This window comes from Schistocerca gregaria, unplaced genomic scaffold, assembly GCF_023897955.1.
Source record: "Schistocerca gregaria isolate iqSchGreg1 unplaced genomic scaffold, iqSchGreg1.2 ptg000861l, whole genome shotgun sequence".
Classification (NCBI taxonomy): Eukaryota; Metazoa; Arthropoda; class Insecta; order Orthoptera; family Acrididae; genus Schistocerca; species Schistocerca gregaria.
The window spans coordinates 37501-45000 of record NW_026062223.1 but is presented as its reverse complement, the minus strand read 5'-3'; the positions used below and the strand labels follow the sequence as shown (position 1 = coordinate 45000).

The 7500-nt window shown below is 53.7% G+C and overlaps 3 non-coding genes across 3 annotated transcripts in view; all 3 read right to left on the bottom strand.

The window, feature by feature from the left end:
* The window catches only part of LOC126323603 (large subunit ribosomal RNA), a 4222-nt gene extending 3363 nt beyond the window's left edge, over positions 1-859 (bottom strand). Inside the window, exon 1 of the ribosomal RNA XR_007559549.1 lies at positions 1-859. This exon is cut by the window's left edge and continues 3363 nt beyond it. This is a non-coding gene — a ribosomal RNA (large subunit ribosomal RNA).
* A 188-nt stretch (positions 860-1047) lies between these two features.
* Positions 1048-1202, bottom strand: LOC126323608 (5.8S ribosomal RNA). The gene has a single exon (XR_007559552.1). It is a non-coding gene; the product is annotated as a 5.8S ribosomal RNA (ribosomal RNA).
* Positions 1203-1573: 371 nt separating this feature from the next.
* Positions 1574-3466, bottom strand: LOC126323595 (small subunit ribosomal RNA). Its single transcript, XR_007559541.1, has one exon. It is a non-coding gene; the product is annotated as a small subunit ribosomal RNA (ribosomal RNA).
* Positions 3467-7500: the final 4034 nt, after the last annotated feature.

The following is a 7500-nucleotide window of genomic DNA, read 5'->3' as shown; positions in this document are numbered from 1 at the left end:
CCCGAGCCAACAGCGGCGCGGGTCCGGGGCCGGGCCAGGTAGGTCCGTCATCCGGGAAGAACCGCGCGCGCTTGCCGGGAGCCCGAGCGCCCAAAGGGGCGAATCGACTCCTCCAGATATACCGCCGAGCAGCCAGCCAGGACACCGGGGCTCTGCCCAACAGACGCGAACCGAGGCCCGCGGAAGGACAGGCTGCGCACCCGGGCCGTAGGCCGGCACCCAGCGGGTCGCGACGTCCTACTAGGGGAGAAGTGCGGCCCACCGCACACCGGAACGGCCCCACCCCGCGGCGAGTGGAAAGGCAACCGGACACGACCCCGCCGCGGATTGCTCCGCGCGGGCGGCCGGCCCCATCTGCCGAGGGCGGGGGCCAGTGGCCGGATGGGCGTGAATCTCACCCGTTCGACCTTTCGGACTTCTCACGTTTACCCCAGAACGGTTTCACGTACTTTTGAACTCTCTCTTCAAAGTTCTTTTCAACTTTCCCTCACGGTACTTGTTCGCTATCGGTCTCGTGGTCATATTTAGTCTCAGATGGAGTTTACCACCCACTTGGAGCTGCACTCTCAAGCAACCCGACTCGAAGGAGAGGTCCCGCCGACGCTCGCACCGGCCGCTACGGGCCTGGCACCCTCTACGGGCCGTGGCCTCATTCAAGTTGGACTTGGGCTCGGCGCGAGGCGTCGGGGTAGTGGACCCTCCCAAACACCACATGCCACGACAGGCGGCAGCCTGCGGGGTTCGGTGCTGGACTCTTCCCTGTTCGCTCGCCGCTACTGGGGGAATCCTTGTTAGTTTCTTTTCCTCCGCTTAGTAATATGCTTAAATTCAGCGGGTAGTCTCGCCTGCTCTGAGGTCGTTGTACGAGGTGTCGCACGCCACACCGCCAGCCGGCTGTGCACGCTACCGAGAAAGTACCGGTATGCGAACCGCCAGGCGACGGGCGCGCATCGCACGTTTAAGGAGACGCGGCCGGCCACACAGGCGACCACGACACTCCCACGTCTCCGAAGCGGGACAAACGCCGCGCGCTTCAGTATACGTAGCCGACCCTCAGCCAGACGTGGCCCGGGAACGGAATCCATGGACCGCAATGTGCGTTCGAAACGTCGATGTTCATGTGTCCTGCAGTTCACATGTCGACGCGCAATTTGCTGCGTTCTTCATCGACCCACGAGCCGAGTGATCCACCGTCCTGGGTGATCTTTTCCTTTTCAGTCTCCCACTGTCTCTTTCAAGACAGTAGCATTTGCGGGACTGAGGCGTCTGACGGCCCCTGTTCCACTATTTTTTTTGTGTCCAACGGCCTCACAGCCGATGGGCGTCGTACGGCTCCACACCGGAGCGGACAGGCACTCGGGCGAACGTCATTCAAAACCGGCGCCAGGCGCCAGGTACCGCAGGCCAGCCGCTCCAGAGCTTCAGCGCTCGTACCACACAACAACAACAACAACAACACTTCCGCTAGTTTTGAGAGGCACGCGTGGTTCCGCACGCGGCGCACGGCCACTGCCGTACAGGTAGCGTGTTGCGCGACACGACACGCACATCGAAAGACATGCAGTCTAGTCGGTAATGATCCTTCCGCAGGTTCACCTACGGAAACCTTGTTACGACTTTTACTTCCTCTAAATGATCAAGTTTGGTCATCTTTCCGGTAGCATCGGCAACGACAGAGTCGATGCCGCGTACCAGTCCGAAGACCTCACTAAATCATTCAATCGGTAGTAGCGACGGGCGGTGTGTACAAAGGGCAGGGACGTAATCAACGCGAGCTTATGACTCGCGCTTACTGGGAATTCCTCGTTCATGGGGAACAATTGCAAGCCCCAATCCCTAGCACGAAGGAGGTTCAGCGGGTTACCCCGACCTTTCGGCCTAGGAAGACACGCTGATTCCTTCAGTGTAGCGCGCGTGCGGCCCAGAACATCTAAGGGCATCACAGACCTGTTATTGCTCAATCTCGTGCGGCTAGAAGCCGCCTGTCCCTCTAAGAAGAAAAGTAATCGCTGACAGCACGAAGGATGTCACGCGACTAGTTAGCAGGCTAGAGTCTCGTTCGTTATCGGAATTAACCAGACAAATCGCTCCACCAACTAAGAACGGCCATGCACCACCACCCACCGAATCAAGAAAGAGCTATCAATCTGTCAATCCTTCCGGTGTCCGGGCCTGGTGAGGTTTCCCGTGTTGAGTCAAATTAAGCCGCAGGCTCCACTCCTGGTGGTGCCCTTCCGTCAATTCCTTTAAGTTTCAGCTTTGCAACCATACTTCCCCCGGAACCCAAAAGCTTTGGTTTCCCGGAGGCTGCCCGCCGAGTCATCGGAGGAACTGCGGCGGATCGCTGGCTGGCATCGTTTATGGTTAGAACTAGGGCGGTATCTGATCGCCTTCGAACCTCTAACTTTCGTTCTTGATTAATGAAAACATACTTGGCAAATGCTTTCGCTTCTGTTCGTCTTGCGACGATCCAAGAATTTCACCTCTAACGTCGCAATACGAATGCCCCCGCCTGTCCCTATTAATCATTACCTCGGGTTCCGAAAACCAACAAAATAGAACCGAGGTCCTATTCCATTATTCCATGCACACAGTATTCAGGCGGGCTTGCCTGCTTTAAGCACTCTAATTTGTTCAAAGTAAACGTGCCGGCCCACCGAGACACTCAACAAAGAGCACCCTGGTAGGATTTAAACGGGGTCCGCCTCGGGACGCGAAAGCACCCCTTCGGCTCGCCCCACCGGCAGGACGTCCCACGATACATGCCAGTTAAACACCGACGGGCGGTGAACCAACAGCGTGGGACACAAATCCAACTACGAGCTTTTTAACCGCAACAACTTTAATATACGCTATTGGAGCTGGAATTACCGCGGCTGCTGGCACCAGACTTGCCCTCCAATAGATACTCGTTAAAGGATTTAAAGTGTACTCATTCCGATTACGGGGCCTCGGATGAGTCCCGTATCGTTATTTTTCGTCACTACCTCCCCGTGCCGGGAGTGGGTAATTTGCGCGCCTGCTGCCTTCCTTGGATGTGGTAGCCGTTTCTCAGGCTCCCTCTCCGGAATCGAACCCTGATTCCCCGTTACCCGTTACAACCATGGTAGGCGCAGAACCTACCATCGACAGTTGATAAGGCAGACATTTGAAAGATGCGTCGCCGGTACGAGGACCGTGCGATCAGCCCAAAGTTATTCAGAGTCACCAAGGCAAACGGACCAGACAAGCCAATCCGATTGGTTTTGATCTAATAAAAGCGTCCCTTCCATCTCTGGTCGGGACTCTGTTTGCATGTATTAGCTCTAGAATTACCACAGTTATCCAAGTAACGTGGGTACGATCTAAGGAACCATAACTGATTTAATGAGCCATTCGCGGTTTCACCTTAATGCGGCTTGTACTGAGACATGCATGGCTTAATCTTTGAGACAAGCATATGACTACTGGCAGGATCAACCAGGGAGCTGCGTCAACTAGAGCTGAGCAGCCGGCCGCCCGGGAGTGTGTCCCGGGGGCCCGCGCGAACACGCAAGCGTCCGCTCAATTATTCTGCAAACAGGAGGAGGCCGAGCTCCCCTGCACGATACACCTCGAAACCCTCTCAGGTCCCGGCGGCGCGCAGCGCCGTCCTAGGTACTTGGTCGGTTTCGAGAGAGGCGCAATCGCCCGGAGTTAGGCGAGTAGACGGTTTTAGTGAGAACACCCTTGCTCCCAACTGAGCTTGCCGCTGCCGACAGAGGCCCGGGAGCGTGCTGTCGTGGCATTGCCGGCGGGAGACAACACGCGCCACCTATGGTGACCGGCAGCTCCAACGCCAGCGCCACACAAGGGCAAAGCCCCACTTGGGTGCAGAAGCGAACTCTCCCAGCACAGCGCACGCGCCAACACGTCCGCACAACTGCGATACAAACCACCTGCGAGAACCGCTGGGGCGACCGAGCAGCAGACGGCGTCGCGGCGCCGAGTGCCAGGCGGCGGCGCATCCTCAACGCACACAGTCCTCAATCAGACCAGCACACTGCAGATGTCCACCGCGCTTCGCACCGGGCTCGGCTGAACCAACTTTGGCCGCCAGGCGCCGCGTGCAGGGTGCGCCGCAGCGTAGCTGCGCCGCCTGCCGGGCCCGTCGGCTGGCGCTCCTGCCACTCGGCGCCCCCCACCAGCCGCCTGTTGCGCGTGCGCCCACGCAGCGCGCGGCCAACACGCCGGGCGGCCCCCCTTCACCGGCCGGGAACAGTCCCACCAAGCCACCGCCGCGTATCGCTTCATACCCACATGGGCCTAGTCACGTGTGTGGATGTGGCGGGTACCGCTGAAACAACCGGTTAATAGCTGTACCGATCGTCGCCATCACAGATTCACCTCCAGCGTGAACAACCGCTCAACAACGGATTTCCAGTTCATTTGCGTATCTTGGGCAGTAAACGTAGATGTCCACCTACATTTGCGAATTCAACAATTCTTGCATGCCAGGATGTCATGTGTCACGACACGCTACATCAGACCACATACACACTGCGACATGTGCAGAAGAGAACACGTGGAAGGTGGCCCGCGCACGTATGCGATGTCCCTTCCGCGATCCACTGTCAACCGGCATCTGCGGCATGTCCCAGATATGGAACGCGGTCCACCAGGGTAGCACTTTGTGTGAGGCAATACGACAAAGTCGGAATACACGCGTCACTACATCAGACGGCTCACGCTGACCTGACCTGACCTGACTCACCGCACCACCACCCCCAGCGACCCAGGGTGACATACAATGCGTTCGTACGTTCCTCCCACACGCCTCTACGGCGTACCACAGTGCAACCTAGCTGTTATTGGGAGACGAGACAAGTAGCATCGAGCACATCATATGGAAATTGAGATTCGACACCGTTGGGCACAGCCAGCGTACGGTCACACGTATCACACTACTTCACTCTGTACGTAACGACCGATGATCGGTACAGCGTGTGGGTTACGCGTACGACATCAGCGGACAATGGACACAGACCATACCACGACGTACACTGAGGGCGTCGACATCTGAATGCAACTGAACAGCTGCGAGGCTCATTTAACACTCAAACGCCAGACCGACCAGCTTGAGAGGACAGAGACACAAAGAGGGGGACAGAGGGAGGGGGGGGGGCGATATAGTCCTATTGCAGTACAATTGACAGTGGATAGCGGGAATATGTGGAAAGTAAGCAACACTCGCAAGACATCTACATGAGGATAACAACGACACCAGAGATTCCGAGCAGTGAACTATGTTAGGCAAAGGGACAACGTGGGTTAGGTTAAGGGACAACGTGGGTTAGGTTAAGGGACAACGTGGGTTAGGTTAAGGGACAACGTGGGTTAGGTTAAGGGACAACGTGGGTTAGGTTAAGGGACAACGTGGGTTAGGTTAAGGGACAACGTGGGTTAGGTTAAGGGACAACGTGGGTTAGGTTAAGGGACAACGTGGGTTAGGTTAAGGGACAACGTGGGTTAGGTTAAGGGACAACGTGGGTTAGGTTAAGGGACAACGTGGGTTAGGTTAAGGGACAACGTGGGTTAGGTTAAGGGACAACGTGGGTTAGGTTAAGGGACAACGTGGGTTAGGTTAAGGGACAACGTGGGTTAGGTTAAGGGACAACGTGGGTTAGGTTAAGGGACAACGTGGGTTAGGTTAAGGGACAACGTGGGTTAGGTTAAGGGACAACGTGGGTTAGGTTAAGGGACAACGTGGGTTAGGTTAAGGGACAACGTGGGTTAGGTTAAGGGACAACGTGGGTTAGGTTAAGGGACAACGTGGGTTAGGTTAAGGGACAACGTGGGTTAGGTTAAGGGACAACGTGGGTTAGGTTAAGGGACAACGTGGGTTAGGTTAAGGGACAACGTGGGTTAGGTTAAGGGACAACGTGGGTTAGGTTAAGGGACAACGTGGGTTAGGTTAAGGGACAACGTGGGTTAGGTTAAGGGACAACGTGGGTTAGGTTAAGGGACAACGTGGGTTAGGTTAAGGGACAACGTGGGTTAGGTTAAGGGACAACGTGGGTTAGGTTAAGGGACAACGTGGGTTAGGTTAAGGGACAACGTGGGTTAGGTTAAGGGACAACGTGGGTTAGGTTAAGGGACAACGTGGGTTAGGTTAAGGGACAACGTGGGTTAGGTTAAGGGACAACGTGGGTTAGGTTAAGGGACAACGTGGGTTAGGTTAAGGGACAACGTGGGTTAGGTTAAGGGACAACGTGGGTTAGGTTAAGGGACAACTTGAGTTAGGTTAAGGGACAACTTGAGTTAGGTTAAGGGACAACTTGAGTTAGGTTAAGGGACAACTTGAGTTAGGTTAAGGGACAACTTGAGTTAGGTTAAGGGACAACTTGAGTTAGGTTAAGGGACAACTTGAGTTAGGTTAAGGGACAACTTGAGTTAGGTTAAGGGACAACTTGAGTTAGGTTAAGGGACAACTTGAGTTAGGTTAAGGGACAACTTGAGTTAGGTTAAGGGACAACTTGAGTTAGGTTAAGGGACAACTTGAGTTAGGTTAAGGGACAACTTGAGTTAGGTTAAGGGACAACTTGAGTTAGGTTAAGGGACAACTTGAGTTAGGTTAAGGGACAACTTGAGTTAGGTTAAGGGACAACTTGAGTTAGGTTAAGGGACAACTTGAGTTAGGTTAAGGGACAACTTGAGTTAGGTTAAGGGACAACTTGAGTTAGGTTAAGGGACAACTTGAGTTAGGTTAAGGGACAACTTGAGTTAGGTTAAGGGACAACTTGAGTTAGGTTAAGGGACAACTTGAGTTAGGTTAAGGGACAACTTGAGTTAGGTTAAGGGACAACTTGAGTTAGGTTAAGGGACAACTTGAGTTAGGTTAAGGGATAATGTGGTACAACCACAGTTAGGTTAAGGGATAATGTGGTACAACCACAGTTAGGTTAAGGGATAATGTGGTACAACCACAGTTAGGTTAAGGGATAATGTGGTACAACCACAGTTAGGTTAAGGGATAATGTGGTACAACCACAGTTAGGTTAAGGGATAATGTGGTACAACCACAGTTAGGTTAAGGGATAATGTGGTACAACCACAGTTAGGTTAAGGGATAATGTGGTACAACCACAGTTAGGTTAAGGGGTAATGTGGTACAACCACAGTTAGGTTAAGGGATAATGTGGTACAACCACAGTTAGGTTAAGGGATAATGTGGTACAACCACAGTTAGGTTAAGGGATAATGTGGTACAACCACAGTTAGGTTAAGGGATAATGTGGTACAACCACAGTTAGGTTAAGGGATAATGTGGTACAACCACAGTTAGGTTAAGGGATAATGTGGTACAACCACAGTTAGGTTAAGGGATAATGTGGTACAACCACAGTTAGGTTAAGGGATAATGTGGTACAACCACAGTTAGGTTAAGGGATAATGTGGTACAACCACAGTTAGGTTAAGCGATAATGTGGTACAACCACAGTTAGGTTAAGCGATAATGTGGTACAACCACAGTTAGGTTAA